The sequence below is a fragment of the Pezoporus wallicus genome, unplaced genomic scaffold (genome assembly GCF_028554395.1).
Source record: "Pezoporus wallicus isolate ANWC-B61680 ecotype Strahan unplaced genomic scaffold, APGP_CSIRO_Pwel_v1 contig_6999, whole genome shotgun sequence".
Classification (NCBI taxonomy): Eukaryota; Metazoa; Chordata; class Aves; order Psittaciformes; family Psittacidae; genus Pezoporus; species Pezoporus wallicus.
In genome coordinates this window covers 1,976,622-1,995,708 of record NW_026640180.1, presented here as the reverse complement: position 1 = coordinate 1,995,708, position 19,087 = coordinate 1,976,622, and the positions used below count along the sequence as shown (strand labels likewise).

Genomic DNA, 19,087 nt, shown 5'->3' with positions numbered 1-19,087 from the left:
TGCACGCTCTTCTCACTGTCCTGAGGATCTCAAATTCGACCATTTCATGATCGCTGCATCCAAGGCTGCCCTGGAGCGTCACATTTCCAACGAGCCCTTCCCTGTTGGTGAGCACGAGGTCAAGCACGGCACCTCTCCTTGTCGGCTCCTCTGTTACTTGCAGAAGGAAGTTGTCTTCTACACAATCGAGGAACCTCCTGGTTGCTTGTGCCGGGCCGTACCGTCCTTCCAGCAGATGTGAGGGGTGTTGAAGTCACCCATGAGAACAAATGCCTGTGAGTGTGAGGCTTTTCCTCTGTCTATGGAGTGCTTCATCCGCAGGTTCTCCTTGATCAAGCGGTCTGTAACAGATCCCCACAGTAATGTCTCCCATAGCTGTTTTCCCTTTAACCATGACCCACAAACTCTCTGTTAACTGCTTACCTGTCCCCAGACAGAGTTCCATACTCTATCCCTTTGAATAATCAGGGATGTATTTTAGGGTCCTTTTCATCTTCTACAATTTAAAAACTACCAGGCTCCTTCCAGAACTGTACTGTTGTTTGAGTATATGTTGAATGAACAGAAACTAGATCTAAACCATCTTCCCAGAGTCCTGGTCCCATGGGCCTGACTTAGACACCCCAAGGACATCCCCTGGATGTCCTTTCCAAAGCTGGCATCATTTCAACCTCACTACTCCTGGATTTTTTCCGCATATTACCCCATAGAGAATTGCCTCAGAAATACTTAGCTGAATGTGAAGAAAAAAAACAAACAAACAAAACCAACCCTCTCTTCACTGATATTTCTGTTTCAGATGGAGAGTGAGAATTTATAAACAGTTTTTTCCCGGTACCTGTGCTCTGTCTTTTGGAAGTGCTCCAAGGACTCTGAAACCAGGAGGGTTCCATATGATTGGGGCAAATTAGTTTTCCCTCGATTTCTGTAGAAGGTGAGTCACCCCATTTGGACTAATCCACATCCAAATCAGGATAAACAGGTAATTCAAGGGGAAAAAAAACAATAGCAGGTGACTTCAGCATCTTTAAATGGACATTAGGCAATCAGAACTTCTATGCAGCTTTGAAAATACAAGCTATTAGTTCTTGTTTACTTTCAGAATAATATGCTGCTGGCTGCTCCTCAAATCCTTTCTTAGTTTCGGGATGCTAGTGAAGACTGAGGGACTCTAGCATTCAAATTACCTGTTGCAAAAGGTAAGGAATAAGGTTAAAGTCTGGATTTCTTTCAAGCTCCCTCTTTATGAAGTGGCCATGCTAATCAGAATGAAATTTTCTGGTCTTTGCCACCTTAAAACAACAGTCCCAAAACTTTCATGAATTTACTGTAGAAAGAGAATGTATTCACATGAAAAAAAAGACATGAAAAGACTGGCAGTGCTCAAGGCCAGTTTGGACAGAGCCTTGGGTGACATGTTTTAGTGTGAGGTGTCCCTGCCCATGACAGGGGGCTTGGAACTAGATGATGTTAAGGTCCTTACCAACCCTAACTATTCTATGATTCCATAAAATTTACAAGAAGTTTAAACAAATAAACTACAGGTCCTTTTGTTTGGTGTTCATAATCTCAGATGCAAGAAGTAAGGATAAAGTGTGATTATGAGATCCATGATTAAGTGAGCTTAGCCTCCAATTTTCAATAAATCTTTTTAGTCACTTCTGGATTGCGATTCCATTCTTGCAAATTATTTTTCCTTTATAACACAATGGTTTATCCCAGTCTTAGAACTGAATTATTTTGAGATGAGTGGCAGCACATTTTTAATATATCCTGAAAATTATTCAGAAGGAAATAAGGGGAAGATGGGGGGTGGGGAGCATTATTGATTGGATTTAAAGAATATTCTCCTCTGCAGTGAAGATAATAGAGTCTATCTTGTTCCTTTTCTTGATAAGGTTATAGAAAACCACTTCATTTACATCTTCTCTGTAAACATTAGCCAATCTCCCCTTCCCCTCCACTACATTTCCGCAACTCAGACTATTAACAGTATTTTAAATTCACTTGCAATTAACCTTTAAAGGATTTTAGTTTGTCCTGACTGTAAAACAAACTTGTGTTTGAGTCTTAACAGCTGTGCTTCCTAAGCCTTGTGACTTCTTTGTTTGGGAAAAATAATCCAAACTTCTGATATCTAAGAGTAACAAATATTGCCAGAGAGCACATTTGCATCACTGTTGCACCACAACAACCTTTGGATGTTTTTACTGGAAATCATTTTGTGAGAGTCTTTTCTGGGTCAGATTTCTTTCTGTATGCAGGCTTTGTCAATTATGGTAATGTTAAATCCATCACATTAAAATTTAATAATTCATCTGAGCATTGAAAACATAAACTAGAAGTTTGAAGGGAGGCATGATTTATACACAAAAGGTATTTTGACACCTTCTTTTGCAGGATGCAGTGAGAGAGCTTGAAAGAAACACAGCTTGCAAAGGCCACCAAATTGAAGGCTTTGAAAGTTTTCTTTTTGGACAAAAGTCCAGATGTATTTTTTTTTTAGCTCCATGCAAGCCAACCTTCAGCTCTTCTGTTCAATACTACAGAGGCGCACAGAGGGCACGTATCTTGGCAGATTACCACAGCAGGCAAAGAAACAGCAGTAAAATGTCTTATATTTTTCAAATCTTGTTTCACTCAATATTCAACAAAAGCAGCCACGTTTTGTCTCAGAGGAGGGATGGCTCCTAGCCTTTCAAGAAGCCTGAACTGCTTTGGAAAACATTACAAAACTTCCAGCATTTTAAAGAAGTTACACAGACACAAATCTGCATCTAAAGAATGGCTTTAGCTGCCATCTCCTCTAGCATGTGAATATTAATATGCTCCCCCCCCCCCCAAATGCTACAGCTTTTCAGGTTGTCTGTGGTTGAAAAGTAAAAAGAGGATGGAGTGTTGATAGATCTGGCCAGAGGACACTGTGCCTTGCTAGCACTGTTGTAGAAGACTCTGATATGAGTGCTAATGGGTGAAGAGGTGCAGGGAAAGAATGAGATTAAATCAATTAAAGCCAGGCCGTGACAGTCACTGGACGAAGGGCTAGAGGCGCATCACAAAACTGACCTCTAGGATCCTGGCATCCCAACAAGGATGTCTATCTGTGAAATTAATGTAGCCCATTGAAAAATAAGGAATGCAAAGAAATAAGCGCCTAGATTCCAAGAATTACTCTAAAATCCTCCCTTTTCTTGTGCTGACCCCTCACTGACTCAAACCAAACCACACCTGCCAGAATCCTTGCTCAAAGTATTGCATGAGCAATTTCCATTCACCCATTCAGCAAAATGAAGACTTTTAATTTCATTTGTAACCACAGGTAGATTACACTTGATTACCTATTTAATGATGAAGCAGATACTACTTTAGTACTGTGCAACTTCCTCCATCCCTTACTTTGCTCATCCTTGCCCTTGCACTGTTGCTGAGTATTTTCGCATCCCTACCCAGCACCATTCAAGAAGTTATTAAGCTGCACATAGTGTCTGATACCCTTTTTAATAGCTAGCTTGCTTGCTGCAGAGCAGACAATTGCTGCATAGCAACAATTATATGGAAACAAAAAGGCTGCGTCTTAAAGCAGCTTAATATAAAATTAGAGACAATTTTAGCAAAAGATAACATCCTGATAAAATCATAGGGATTTACTCTAGTTCAGTGTTCTCTGAAAGTCTGTGTATAAGTGTTGGGGAAAAAATACCAACAACAAAACCTGTTTAAACCTTGAGCTTCAATAATTCTTATTTTATGGACTTGCTGAAAACAAGTTAGGGCAACAGTCTTGTTAAGAGAATAAAGCAATGAACTTTATGCCATTTGACAAAAATTACACTTTCCTTGCCACCTATCAGTCAGATTGTCAGGCAGTTTTCCCTTCCAGCCTTTCTATCTTGGATCTAACTTTAACTTCCTATCTGCTTTTTCTTCCCCTGAGCATTGCAGAACACTGTCTTTCATCCTCCCATTGCCTATTCTCACTCTGCCCTTACTGCTTGCTCCAACCAAGCAAAGCATCTTGCGCTCCCTCTTCATGTTTCCTCCTCCATCTCTTAAAAAAAAAACAAAACAAAACCCCAAATATTTGCTTCACCCTATCTCCTCCAGTATCAAGAAACAACAAGGTGCAGATGATTTGGCACTAGACTGAGAATCTGAAGGCTCATATCCTGGTCCCACCTCTGCCATTACTTTATCGTGTGACTAATTCTGGATGAATAATCTGATTTCTCTTATACTTTGGTGATTATGAATCTTTGACACCTTTGTGAAACACTTTTGCATGATGTAAATAGAAAGGATTACATCTCTGTTTTCTCCTTAAACATTTTTCCCAAGGTTAGAAGGCCCATTTCTCAGCTTAACTCATATTGCCTGAAAGTTCCTTTACAACCCCTCTTTTCTGAGTGTTCATGTTTCATAGCCCCCCCTTTCTTGCCCAAACAATTAATACGGAGACAACAGGCTCTGCTGGAGAGATGCAGTGCAAAGCACAATACCACAACCTAGTCCAGAGCAGACAAAAGAACACACAGCTGGTAGCATTAGTTTAATTGGAAGCCCTACAATGGAAAGAGCTGCCTGCGCTGCCCTGGATGAGCTTGGCATTTTCCCAAGCATAGATATTACAGAAGAAATACACTCAAAATAAGACCATCCCCCAAAGGAAAAGAAATCTGTGAGCAGCAACCTGAGAGTGCTTTCTTTCCTACAGTGCAAATGGCAAAATTTCAGGGAATGTTCTGCTAAGGGGACAGTGGAATATTTTTTTAATTTTTTTTTTTAATGTGGCATTGTAGAGAGAAAAGTGTTTCCATAAACCAAAAAAGGCACACATTTAATTCTTCCCCCCCCCCCCCTTATTTTTCTTTCCTTCTTTTTCTTTAAGAAAAAAGAGACAATTCTACTAGACAAGTGGTTCAGAGCAATTTGAAGAGCAAACAATACTAAGGCCAGACCTTGCATTTGCCAAGAAAGAAGGAAACAAGACTCCACATCAAGATAAGAAAAGCTTTGTAAGAGAATAAAAAAGGCAAGAAAGACAGTACATCAGCTGCAAAAAATACATGCTTGTGAAAAAACTGAGAAGTCTGTAGGAGTATAGAACATCAGTTCCATTAGCAACTTAGCCACTCAAGAAAGCCTTAGACGAGTCAAAACAACTATCACCATCACTATTTGCTAAGAATAGACATTGTGCTTATTTCACTGACACACAGAATAACAATCATGATAAGAATAATAATAACAACTACTTTTTATAGAATGTTTTTTTTTATTTGTAGCTCTGAAAATGCTTTCCAAAGAAGCTCAGCATCTTCATCTCTATTTCACAGAAGAAAAAACCCAGATGCCCAAGGGGAATTACTTGCCCAAGGTCAGAAAGCAAAGCAAGGAAATTGTTTTCTATGCCAAGCTAAAACATGCATAAAGACTGAAAACAAAGTCTTTTGTTGCAGCTTTTCATTGTTTGTTTTGAGCATTAGCTTGCCATTGAAAGTGTTTTATGTTCTGAGCTCAATATAACTAAGCTTCATGAAAAGTAAAGATTTGAAAGGCTAGGCAACGTGACCTACAACAATGGAACTAAGTGACAAAGAGCTCCAGATGCATAGGGACCCCAGAGCAAGAGCACTATTGATTACGGGGGATGGTGGGCAAGTGCCACAATATTGAGACACCAGCAGGTACCTAATGGAGGGGGGGTGAATGAGGTAAATAAAAGCAGAGCTGTAGGTGGGAGACAAAGTCTTTCTGGAGAACACGAAATGCCAGAAGACATGGTGAATGTATTACAAATAGAAGTATTCAATAAAAGAGTAATAATTTCACAGGGAAAATGACAGTCTTCAACTGAAGGAAAATCATGAAGTATTGAGGTAAGATGGTGAAACCCAGAGAAACACATTTAAAAAGGGTTGAGGGCACAATTCTCATATAGTGAATATATGCATTGAGACACGCTAAAGCATTACTAGTGGAAATCATGGGGACAGCAAAAAAGAGAAGCCATGGGCTTTTGCAAGGAACAATAAAGGAATATGAGTAAAAGCGATGTAATCAGGGCTTTCAAATCATGGAAAAGGATGTTAAATGTCAGATGGCAAGTGATGAGGCAGTGAGATTTGCAGCTGAAAAGTAATAAATCAGTTTAGACATCAAGGAGGAGAATGCAGTTGCTGTAATATGGGATTAATGGAAGAGAGCAAAAGATACAGCAAGGAGGCCAGTGACTCTGATACTGTAACAGCTGATGTGGTAGATAGCCAATGCATTGACAGTAAATGTGTCAGTTAAAAGGACACTGAAGAAAATTCAAATTGGTGCACGTTATAGGCAAAGCAGCAGCAGGGCTTGACAGCAGCATCAGTGAGTGAAGCAGGGAGTGAAGAGGAGAGAGAAGGCAAAATGTGCCTAAGTCTGAGAGTCTGATTTTGCTCTCTTTCTCCAGGAATAATAATGGTGCAGTGTTCCTTTGGTGCCAGTTGTAACCTTTTACTGAGATTACTTGGACTGGTTGCGAGAGATGCCAGGAAAAGAATGCAATGCAGCTTTGATTTTCTTTTGCCTTTTTCCAATGTCATAGGAAAAGAAATTTGCATAAATCAAAAATGGAAAATATATGTTTTGAATAAGTAGTATTTGAGTAGCAATAAACACTTAACCTTAACTGGAAGCAGCAGTTGTTCTAAACCATGTACACCATGGTAAAACAGAATTGCCAGATTGAAAACCCACCTCTGACAATGAAGAGACATGTTCCAACAAAAGGCATACCCAATCAACTACCAGAAATCAGCTGACTCAAATCCTACTTGGAATCAGAGGAAAAGCTTCCCTTTGCCTATAAATAGCATTTCAGAACTGCATCTCTCCATAACAAGCACAAAACCATGTGGGAAGAAAAAAACAATGATCTCAGCTCCAAAACTGAAGCAGATACAGTTTTCCACAGCCTATATAGTGCAAGGAAGCAGCACTATGTGCAGGAACACCATGTGGAGTGAAGCAGTTGAACTGCTGAGTCTACTTGCTTGCTTTTCCCTCAAATGAAGTTACAATTTTTTTCCTATCTCTGTTAAATCTTTTAACTGTTTTTGGATCTAAGCACCAGTGCTCACCGAGTTACTCCAGATACCAGGAACTTCATCCCTTTATTGCAGTGTTAATCCTGCGGACGAAGCATTTCATAGAGTGACTGAAGTGATTTTCTCCCCTTTCTCCAACTTTTTCATAAAAGGCACTGCCACAATAACTCCATACAACTCCATACAACAAGAGTACTGACTTCACTACAGAATTCTGCCTTCTTGGTGCATTTATTCATTTTGCACTGGTATCATGGTTCACAAGTTTCAAGTGAGTTGGTCTGTCACTACTGGATGTGAATGAGGGAAGAATCAGGCTTATAGTGTATACAGAGAGCTCGTGGCTGTGCATTGCAAATAGCATAATTTTTTCTATGCAACATCACAGGAGAAGCATAAAACTCGGGGTTGTTTGCTTCAGATGTCAGACTCCTCTGAGGCATCACACCTATGTGTTTAGCTCCAGTACTGAGTCCTGCGCCCATTTGGAAAAACGACCCACCATCATTTAGCTTACATAGCTTGCAATGATGCCCTGAAACTGACATTAAACCAGAGCGCTAGCTACCCCCAGCTGATCTTCAGTACTACAGCTATCATGCTGTAGGAGAGCAAAGAGGCAAAAATAGAGAAAAGAACTGACATAAATAGTATTCTTTTCATACAGGCATGTCTAATCCTTTATGAAAGCAAGGAAGAATAGTTATTCCCATTTTACCAAAATATCTGAAGTACATAACAGATAAAGCAGCACATCTGAAAAGCTGGGGTTACAAAACACAAGTGTCTTTTTCTGCCCAGCACTTAGGTAAGCAGTAAAAGGCTGGTCCATATATATATGTAAGTGGCACTCAAAATGCCTAAGTCTGCTGTTTGAATCCTGTGTGCACAATAGAAAAATGCTGAAATTTCCAAATTGTTTCTTTGGGACTGTGTAAAGTATGACTTCCTTCATAACGTGAGCACTGCCAAGGGCACTGCAGTAATGCCTACATGTTCTTTCTGCCACTGGGTAGGTCTGATCAAAGAAAAGACAATGCCTTCCTTTCCCACTGCATCTCATTAGTGTGCTGCAAGAGGTGTTCCATGGAAAGAAGGAAGAAGGTCAGCTTTCAGAAATTTAATTACAGCTGACTAGCTGCCAAGAGTAAATAATTTCAAAATGCACTGTAACGCATGAGTTTGCATAATTATAGTACGTTATTCCATTGTGTGTAACTTCTCTTCTGCAGAACTTGTATAAAACAGGAGGCTTAAGCTTAGCAAATAGCCCTGATCTCATTTCACCAGTTTTGAAAGGTGTGAAGTTTTCTGACTTTTCCAAGAGCCTGGTTTTCGCTAATGCATTAGTGAGGAGAGAGCCAAGTAAACTTTGCCATTTCTCACATTTCATACAATCAATTATTTCCTTTTGTTAGCAGGGGAATTTCAGGCTTCTATATACCAAGGCACTGTTAGTTAGCCTGTATTTTTCTCTCATTCTCTCCTCCTTGCTGCTTTTGATTCTGATAATCTTTAAGAGGAATGTAGTCAATACATCAGAAATTTTATTTTGGGTGGTTTTTTTTGCTTTTGTTTTTTTTCTTAGGAATTGGATTCATGCATTTTCTTCTTTGGTATGTCTGCAGCACCCATACACACAAACGCATATGTATACACAGACGATATTACAAGGCTCACCAACTTCTCCTTGTGCACAGCAATATTCCAGGACAAGCTGCATGGGCCAGATGCAAAAGACAGCTTTCATCATTAAGAACCTAGTCTCCATAATTTATGGAAGCTCCCTGCATTTCTAAGCCTTTAAGTCATCCAACCACAGAAAAAGTCTAAGGTCAGTGCTTCATAAAGCTTCAATTAACACAGATGCATATTTAGTATTAGTACAAAAGATGACCAAAAATGCAGTGATTTTGTCCCCACAATAGAAAATGAAAGCCTTTTCTAGACTGAAATTGATATTTGAACTAATGCAGCTTTCATTCCTCGTTATTTTCTATGAAGGCAGATGAGCAATGTCAAATACCCCAGAATAAGATGATATGCACAGAAGTCTGAAACACATATAAGGACTGTCAAATTACACTTTGCAAAGTAAGAAAAAAAGGGGGATGCAGAAAAGGGAGAGGAAAAAAAAACAAACCAACCCTGAATCGTCTTACTATCAGTATGAGTGCCATTTCTAGAGCCAAAACCAAAGTGTTAAAATAATGACCAAGAGTAATCCCAGTATCTTCATTCCTCTCTAAGATTTGCAAACAATGGGACCTGGTGGAATATTTAAAACAAAACAAAACCAAACCAAAAAAAAACCAACAAAACCCCAACAACAGCAACATCAAATTAACACCAAAATGCACCAAGGCCTCAAGTCTCTGTATGAAAAATAAGAACATGGTTCTCGAAATGCAGTAAAACCCCTGCTTAAAGCAATTTTTCTACTAATTTAACAGCCTCAACAGCTTCTTCCAGTGGGAAACACTTTTTTTCCTTATAACCTCATGTTTTTTGGACTGGTTGGTGCCAGTCAGCACTTAAGGCATCCTAAGATTCTGAGGTTTTGGTGGCAATCTAAAATTGTGATTATAACTCCATTAAATGCCTGGGGAATGCCCCCCAGGTCTCGCATCATCAACATGCCTTATCCCAGCTCCATTGTGAGAGGCCTTGTTTTCCCAAGACTTTCTTTCACTTCAAAGGAGATACAGGTATATGGCCTTGAACAGATGTATATGAAGCTCTTCCATCCTAGTATCCATTTTTGACAAAATGGGTTCCTACCCTCTCCAATGGAACAAACTTCAGCCACAGTTTCACCATGGAACTTGTGTGTTAACTTTGTTTTTGATGTTTGCTATAATTAACTATATAGATATTCCTCTGTCTATATTGTGATTTGCAGTAAAGTCCTCTATTGGAAGTCCTCCTTCCACAGAGGAGCCTGGGAGATCAGTTCCCTTGTATTTCCATGTATAGATTCTCAGGAAGGTGTTCAAATCTATCACCAAAAGCCAGATCTGCATATTTCACTGGAGAACAACAATGAAATATATCATAAGAGCTCCTATGAGGTGGGTGGATGTTCCAAAGGGCTGCAGATCTCAAACCATCCTCATACATCACCTTTTCTAGGATCTGATTCAGCTGTTTCTCCAAGACAACATGTGCTGTTCAGGCCATGGTTATTTCTGCAACACAGTCTCCAACTGAATATATCCTACTGCCTCGCAATCACATATGTACTGAGATGTCACTGTATCTCCTGTTTCTATAAGCTAAAGGACAGCTTTCTTCACATGCAGATTTCTTATACCTGGGAATATATATATAACAGAAATAGCAACCCCTCTGGCTGCAGAATATGTAAACTTGCCCACTGCCTTCGGTTATTGCCTTTTTGCTGTTAATAGGATGCTGTCACAGGCTCAGGGATACATACTAGCACACCCTGCTGCAGAGCTAGGGACTACTGATACTTGTAAAGTTTTTCCTCCTTTCATGAAGGATGACCGTAGCACATAATACTGTTCCAGCAGCCCAATACCATTGTTCTATTTTTAATAGGTACAACTGCAAAGGGAATTGTTAACAGTACTGTTGTTACAAAAAACAGATTAGACAAAGCAATACACTTTATAGAGGACGCTTCCTATGTGAAGAATGGTAAAATTAGCAGGGCAACTGTTTTAAAGTACAGGCTATGACCACTTTCCCGTAGCTGAAATAAAGAGGATTAGCAATTCTACGAGTCGGAAGCCTGACTACTTCAAGTGAAGGGATTTTTAAATAGCACAGCCTTATGGTGTTAAGTAAGTCTGGACAAACTAAACCACAGAAACCTTTACACACAGACAGCCTGGCAGTGCGAAGGCAGACATCTGTGAGTGAGGAGGAACTGCCTGCCCAGCAAAGTTTGCATTTTGACCGACTTTGCCTCTAGTTACAGATGGCCACACTTCCTTCCACGTTTACTTAAAGCACCAGACAAGGGGCACTCTACCTTTCTAGATTTTCACCCTGTAATTTCCATCTACAATACCACTTAGCTTTCCAAGATGATATGAACAGGAAGGAGTCACTGTCAGATACACCATAAATTGCTGCAATTTAAACAAACTAAAGACCAAGTCTTACAAACTAAACTGAACTAACACACACCAAAGCAATCTAAATTACAGGGAAAAAAATTCCAAACAGTCCAATGCAGACTGTAGTATTGTGTTTACATTGTATGCCATGCATCTACCCTGTAAAAGAATATTAAAAGGAGAAATATTACAGTTCATAACAGTTGCATTATGAATTTTATCAACTCAGGTCAATCAGTACAGATCCATTTAAGGCTTTATGACAGAAGGTGGAATTGAATACAAAGCCTTGACTTAAACTTTTCAGAAAATCTATTACTACCACTAGAGTTGTGGTAGTGATGTACCCAGCAGGATGGGTAACACACCAGCATAGACAGGCTGCAGTAGGTTTTTAACTATCATGTAACAGGCACAGTGTTTTAGAAGACCTAAGACAGTACCTCTGCATAACTCTTACCAACAGTTGTCTCTGCAAGCAAAGGTCACCAGTTTTTTATCCAGAAGGCTGCTGATGTCTTCAAATTCCAGAATTAAATTGATTCATGTGAATCTGGGCTCTTTACCCACTTGCTCAGCCACACTGCTAAATTACTTTTCCTTTATGGGATATAGCCCTTGCAGCCCAACTGCAGGTATTCCTTGAGGGCCTGCAGTACTAGGAAATTATTTCTTTTCTCATTAATATTAAGCCCCTCTTACTTGGAAAGACCTACCACTTGTGAGCAATGCCTACACACATAATCAACACAAAGTGATTAAGGCAATCATTCAGGATGTGCAGGATTTAGACCCAGTTTTCTTCTTTACATAACACCACCACTGCATATGCCCCAGACCAAGGGAGTCAGTTGCTACTTGAACAGGAATATGCTGGGTGGCGAAGCTCCAGACTGCCTCTCAGACCATTTCACTTTGCGTAGGCTGTCAAACATGTAATTGAACAAGGACTGTAACCCAGGGGTCCAGCAGCTTACTACTCTCACATCAAACACTCTGTCCTTATAGAAAAGTGATTATCAAGAGATACAAGTTCAGTTCTTTTGTGGCAGAAAAAAAAACCTGTGCTCCTATATCCCGACTGCTTGCATGAATCCCTCAGCTATCATGTAAAAGAAGAAGATCTCCTGCCTTAGGAATTCTGTGACTCTAGACTCTCACCTCCCTTCCTGCTTCTTACAAAAACGTCACAAAAACCACTTTGCTTCAGGTAGAACAGATATTTCTCGTCTACTGGAATAAAGCTTTTTTCTTGTTTTATTCTTTTAATCTATTTTCAGCAGCCAAACCAAGAAGTCTCATTGCACACAGGCATGAAATCCCACATCATCCAAGCTGTCTTTAGTACACTGCTGAGAAGATATATCGAATACATATCCAGGAAGCATTTTAAAGGAAAGGAATTTACAATTGCCTTGCTCCACTTAATGACAAATGCTATGGCACTCAGGTAAGATAGGGTAAATGCACATTGCTACCATTGCAATTCATGTATTTAATCTTATCCTGGGATGACCTGTGAGAACAGTAAGGTAACATGTCCCCTGTACTGCAGATGATCACAGAGCATTTGACAGATCAAAAACTTACACTCTATCCTAGTACCCAGTAACAAACTCTCTGTGCCACAGTCTCATAATCTTCTTTTCAAATGTAAAGGAGATGTCCCCCTGAAATCAATGCACAAAAATCCCTGATACAGAATCTTCAGATCCAGCAAAATAAAGAATCATGTGGTGATACTTTATATAGATTTGAAAGACAAATGTGCAATATTTAATTTACAGTAAAAAGCAATATAAAATCAAAATAAGTACATGGCAAGATTTGATGTTTAAGCAATATTTTGCCATTTTTTAGATTGCCAGAGAGAGTAGTACTTATGAGGAATTTCCTAAAGACCTCACTTCTTCATCTTATTCAAATTAAAAAAAAAAACAATCAAATAAACCAAGCCAACCAACACAAAACAAAAAACCAAAACCCAACCCAAGTGAAAACCTGCCAGGCAAAGAGGAAATGCAAACAAGTCAGTAAAATTATAGAATCATAGAATCACAGAATGGTTAGGGTCGGAAAGGACCTTAGGATCATCTAGTTCCAGACCCCCCTGCTATGGGTAGAGACACCGGACACTAGACGAGGCTGCCCAAGGCTCTGTCCAGCCTGGTCTTGAACACTGCCAGAAATGGAGTATTCACAACTTCCTTGGGCAGCCTGTTCCAGTGCTTTACCACTCTCACAGTCAAAAAAGAAACTAAATACATAAAACGTTTCAAAGTATTATGCGTTAGCTTCAAACCCCTCAAACCTTTTGCTCCCATCCCAAAAACTATCTTATAGAAAAACTTCTCACCATGCTAAAAAAAAAACAAAAAAAACAAAGATGAAAAGCCTTATTTTTAGACAGAGGAGTCTACCCTGTACTTCCTTTAACTCTGCTTTGCTTTTATTCTTTCCGAAATTGAAATTTGTGGGCTTTATGAGATAGATGAAGTTTATGAGGAAGATGAACTTTTAAAAGCAGGGAACACAAATGAGCACACATGGCTTTATTCATGAGACGGTGGTAACAAATATTGAACTTAAGAGTTACATGGGAAACAATTTACCTCATCCACGTATTTTGATATTTCTGTAATCTCTACTGCTTTGCATCTGAACAAATCCAATACATATAAAAGCTTTGCTGTCAAAAACAATAAAACCACAAAAATCACAGTGACCAGCCTTGAAAACCTGTCTATATCTACTAAAAGAGTGCAAGTGAAAAAGAACAAAGTTCGAAGGACTGATAAGTATTTATCTTTATGAACTAAAAATGCTGCAACAGTAAAGACTGAAACAAGGTTGTCCCACAATAAGCTAGAAATAATGTTCATGGCATTCATGTGGCACAAGGGGAAACCAAAAGTTACAGATGCTGATCTAAAAATAACTGAAAACAGAAATAAGAAGGCAAATATTCTACACTCTGTCTACACGTTAATCTCTCTGGTTACTCTGGGGCAAAAAAAAATTATCCATTGTGCACCTACATAAATATTTCCAAAGAAGTTCTGCTGCAGCACGCACAATAGCTCAATTTTTACATATAATGGAAAAAATGTGTCAGCGTAATTCCCATTAGCAATAATGAATTGGTTCTGATTAGAAAAACTCGGTCAAATTCAAAGCTAGTATAAGCAAATGGCAACCTATGCTGCTATGGAATTGTTTTTAAAATAATCAACTATGCTTTTATTTGCCCTCTATTTCTTTTCCTAGGGGAAAGTTGCCTTATCCCATAACACTTCCTAGAAAGATAAGAGAACTACTAAACCCACCTGATAGCACTGCTCTGTATCGAGATGTACTGTTCAGCACTCTGAGGTTAAGAAAAGCACTATGTAACATCAGAAGAATGATATTAGATTGCCGGGGGCAACATCACTTCTAATCCTAACAAAGAGGTTGCACAACTCCTGGCTATCCCTCAGGAAGCAGGGGATATCATCAGGGATGCTTTCCTCTTTACCTACCACACACAGGCCATTTCAGGTTGCTGAGACACTTCTAGGATCTAAGCCATCTGACCATCCTTAAAACATCACATTTAATTACAATTTTCTTTTCCCCTTACTTTATTTGTCATCCTTCTTTCATCAAATGAAAGCCTGGATATCAAACCTCAGAATGGCATCTTTCTTCACGTCTGCCAAAATTAACCCTACCACAAGGGATATTTATGTTCCTAAGTGGCTTGGGAATGTCCCTAGCCTGAAAACAGTTATATTTTACATAAATATATACGTATAAACAAACAAAAAAACAAAAAACAAACAAAACCCCACCTTACAAGAAGAAGAGTTTTGTGGTTTTTTTTTTCCATAGTTTCTTATGATTGCAAGGTACTGCCACGCTTTTTGCTTCATATTGTTTCTCTCGAAGACTTAAATAAATTGTAGAGATCCATTCATCTAAACAACTTCAGCAGGTTAAGAGAAACACAGATGAGAAAAAAAGTGGAGTGGGGAAGAAAATGTTTATTTTGTTCCACCCCCTTCAGCATTTGTAGATAGGTTTTTGAGGAATCAATATTCTCAGATTTGTAAGAAAAGCAAGCAGCGGGTCCAGATTTCATCACCTTTACAGAAGCAGACTTCCTTTTAGCTCCACCAAAGAAATGTCAGATCACAATGACAGCCCATATCAGCAGCTACCCGAGAGCCATCACATTGACTAAATAGCCTGGAAATAGGGAAGTGCATGAGTCATCAGCTGGAAAGTGTTAAGAAGCTGTCAAAAAAAACCCCACAAAAACCAAACACTAAACACATTCACAAGATACTATGTTGTTTTTAGCCAGAAGTGAACATAGAAATAGGTCTTCTAGTTATAAATTATTTTTGGTGCTACAGAGCAGTGATGTGCAAAGGTGATCTCACTAGATAACAGCCCCCTGCAGAGCAAACACAGACAGTAACTACTCTTGCAAGCTCACTGGCTGTGGGGTGATTGGCTGTGTTGTGCCAAGTTCAGCTTCAAGAGCAAAATCTTCCCTGTGGGAAACTGACTGATGTTTGACCACAAGTACTACAGTGGCAACATCAGACAGAAAGCAAAAGTGGAGATACTGCATCCCTTCAAAAATAACAGAAAACTGCACTGATTTTTAGCTTATTTTGAAAGAGGAGGGGGGGGGAAAGAGTAACAACAAAAAAAATCATGTATTAGTTATGAATGCCGTCCCAACTTATCTGGGCAAAACCCACAAAAAATAGGAACTTGTAAGAATGGCTGTTGGCCTGAGCATAGGCCAATCAATCCATTATAATTTAAGTGCAAGCTGCTGTGTTAGAGGCATTAGTTTCCCATTACATCACATTTGTCAATTTAATGGGAGAAGAGAAACAAGGCGGGGGGGGGGGGGGAGCATTGAACCAGAGACCTCAAGACTGGGGCTTGCTAATGACTCGCAGATGTCAGAGACAACCTTGTTCATCAGATGCAATGATTTGTCAACACACCTTATATTTACAGCACAGGAGAAATGTTAACTTTTCAGAATAAGTGATTTCCTAGGAGAAGGGGCATCTAGATTATACACTCTCATAGCATCTAGCATGGAAGAAATTAAATTAAAAACCTGTTGCCAAGCCAACGTGTGCTGTCATCAGAACGCAATTTTCAAACAGCACACCACACCCACCATGATGTGAAATATGTAATGGGCTCCTTGACAGAATGACAAATATTTTTCCCTTATATAGAGAATTTGGGAACAGGGGAGGGGAACTGACAGGAATATAACCGAGTAAACACATATATTATCCCGAAAGTTCACTAAAATCAATGTACGGAAAGAAACATCCACATGCCCAAAAGAAGATGGCAGTGTATCTGCATTCATTACCAGCCAGCTCATGGCTTGCCAACTACCTGAACTTTTTCCAAACGCTTTAGAGCTAGCTCAAATTTGACTGTGGTCCATTTTGGCCACAAATTTTAAAATATGTCCTTCCGTTGTTCATGTATATTGCAATCATTTTGTGAGTGCTAAAGCTAGGCATTACAATTACAACATGCATTACTCAAGCATTTATGTGCTCTATTTGGTTATTTTTATCACATTCATGCATGCAAACGTACATCGCAAATCATTCAGACCACATCAATTTAAATTCATTTAAAGCCTAGAAAACATCTATGCTCACTTCAGAAACTAATACATCTACAAGATTCCTTATTCAGGAATGGGAAACATTTCCTTAAATGCCTTATTTGTAAGGTAGTCTGTGCTTATTCTTCAGCTTACCTGGCAGTCACATTAGTTTAGTATTTTCCCATACAACTTTGATTTAGGTGGAAAATACAGGGAAAAAAAATCAGATTATCTTCATGAGACTATGTGGTACTCCATGGAAACTTGCACAGCTGAGCTCATTTCCTGACACAGCAGCTTCCCATTATACTTCCAATACCTAAAGGGGACCTACAAGAAATCTGGAGGGACTTTTTACAAGGACATGTAGTGACAGGACAAGGGGGAATGGCTTCAAACTGAAAGAAGGTAATTTAAACTAGATATTAGGAAGAAATTCTTCACTGTGAGGGCGGTGAGGCCATGCCACAGGTTGCCCAGAGAATATATGTCTGCTTTCCCCCTGGCAGTGTTCAAGGCCAGGCTGGACGAGGCTTGGGGCAACCTGGTCTAGTGGAAGGTGTCCCTGCTCATGGCAGTGGGGTTGGAACTGGATGAGCTTCAAGGTCCCTTCCAACCCAAACCATTCTGTGATTCCTTGATTCCTAGAATGAAAAATGACAGTAAACTAAAAAGACAGATCCAGAAAGATATCTGTTGTCTTTTTAACATGGACAACTTCTCATTACTAATATTCTCCTTGGACTGATGAAAGCTGTATTGCCAGGATCTACCACTCTGCATGCTTTGTGCGGTGCAGGTGAGAGCAACTGTATCTAAAAATACATACCTAAAAATACAATGAGTGCATGTCACAAGGCACTAGCAGCAGGGGCTGCAGGGTGGCCCCTATGAGGAACTGCCAGACATAGCCAGTTCCAACCACCCACCACAGGGCACGGCTGGGACCCGCAGCTGAGGTGGCAGTGCCTCAGGGAAAGTGTGTTTAGAAATGGGCAGAAAACATGGGAGAGAGGAGGGAGCATGGGGAGGAGGAAGGGGTGAGGAAATCAGCAGAGAAGGTGAAGGTTGGAGCAGGAGGGTTAGAAGTTGCTCCATGGTGGAGCAGGCATTCCTGAGGGACTGTGGCTCATGCATCCACACAAGATGAATGCCCGATACCTGAAGGGATCAGACTGGGGACACAGGGGTCACTGCTATGGGCATATTTGTAGCCTGGTTCCTTGTAGCATCAGTTTTACACAGCACAGTAGTGGTAAACATTTGTTTTCATCAAGTGTATTATTACAAATCTCACTTAAACATGATGCTGACATTTCCTAGTAGAAATGCTCAGCTCTTCACAGATCTCTTCCACATCAGTAATGAGTTTCAGCAGTGATAAATGATACCCTCTGCAGTGTTTTCTCACTCATCTTCTCAATACCCATTTTCCTCAGTATTCCCTGCTGAGTACCCTTTAAAAGCCTGAGTCATCTTTAGACATAATAGACAAGCTAGTGGTTCAACAACAAAATATTAAAACTTGCAGGATCAAAACTTGAAATACTAGTGGAGGAGGGCAAGAGGCATTCAATAGGTGGGATGACTACACCAAATTCAGTTATTTTAAAAGCTCAGATTGTTTAGTGTTGAAAAGAGAGGCTGATTCAAACCCCAACCCATTTTTGAAAGAATTTCTAGAGGTGAACCATTTTACTTTATAACTGCCTGTTAAAAGACAAGTATCTCCCAATAGAAAGCTATATATTTTGTTTTGTTTTGTTCAGTCCTTACACGTACCTCTTTTCAAGTATGAGGATTTAATATTAGCAACCAGTTTTTCATACTTATACACTCCTCGTTCTGACAGCTAATATCAAAATGCATCACTTTTAATTTTGAAACACGATAGTAACTTCAAAGCTTTCAAAAACTCTAAGAAACTGTATTTGTGTATTTTTACCTAGAGGTTAGATGCGTATGTTTATTTCTGTTACCCTAAGTCTCCTTTGCCATACATAATTCCAAAGAATATTTCCACCAGCTGGCAAATAAGCTTAAAAACACGCTGCAGTGTATCAGACATGATGATTACCTGTTAACCATGATCACTTAACCAAACAGCCACAACTGCTACAGGCACAGCTTGCTATCTAAAACCAGCTCCTTCTAACGGATAGTGCTTACCATACAGAGCAGGCTAGAAATACAGACAAGACCATAAACAGTATCCATGGACACAGTCATCTCAACTTGGTGCAAAATACGGGCACAAAAGCCCAAATTTC

General features: G+C 39.6%; 1 protein-coding gene across 2 annotated transcripts in view; it reads right to left on the bottom strand.

Annotated features, from left to right (window-relative positions):
- The window catches only part of GRID2 (glutamate ionotropic receptor delta type subunit 2), a 914,338-nt gene that overhangs the window by 499,050 nt on the left and 396,201 nt on the right, over positions 1 to 19,087 (bottom strand). The gene's annotated exons all lie outside the window — the stretch shown is intronic.